This window comes from Sinocyclocheilus anshuiensis, unplaced genomic scaffold, assembly GCF_001515605.1.
Source record: "Sinocyclocheilus anshuiensis isolate Anshui unplaced genomic scaffold, SAMN03320099.WGS_v1.1 scaffold612, whole genome shotgun sequence".
In the NCBI taxonomy this organism is placed as follows: Eukaryota; Metazoa; Chordata; class Actinopteri; order Cypriniformes; family Cyprinidae; genus Sinocyclocheilus; species Sinocyclocheilus anshuiensis.
The window spans coordinates 585,143-585,481 of NW_015554098.1; the positions used below are offsets into that span (position 1 = coordinate 585,143).

The 339-nt window shown below is 58.1% G+C and overlaps 1 protein-coding gene across 1 annotated transcript in view; it reads right to left on the reverse strand.

Annotated features, from left to right (window-relative positions):
* The window catches only part of LOC107669526 (regulatory-associated protein of mTOR-like), a 183,514-nt gene that overhangs the window by 177,991 nt on the left and 5,184 nt on the right, over positions 1-339 (reverse strand). The window lies entirely within an intron of this gene.

Consider the following 339-nt stretch of genomic DNA (forward strand, 5'->3'; position numbering starts at 1 on the left):
AAAAAAAACTTGGAGAGATTTACAGGCCTCTTGGCAGGGACAGAATTCTGAGGGTGTTCTGGAGGAGCGGGCACAGGTTGGCACTCTCGAGGCACGGGCACAGGAGTGCACTCTGGACTGTATTCAGGGACTGGAGCCCTCCTTGGGCTAAACTCGGGGACAGGGGCCCACACTGGGCTAAACTCGGGGATAGGAGCCCTCACTCGGCTAAACTCAGGGACAGGAGCCCTCACTGGACTAAACTCGGGGACAGGAGCCCTCACTGGGCTAAACTCGGGGACAGGTGCCCTCACTGGGCCAGACTTCGGACTGGAACCCTCTCTAGGCTAAACTTAGGGA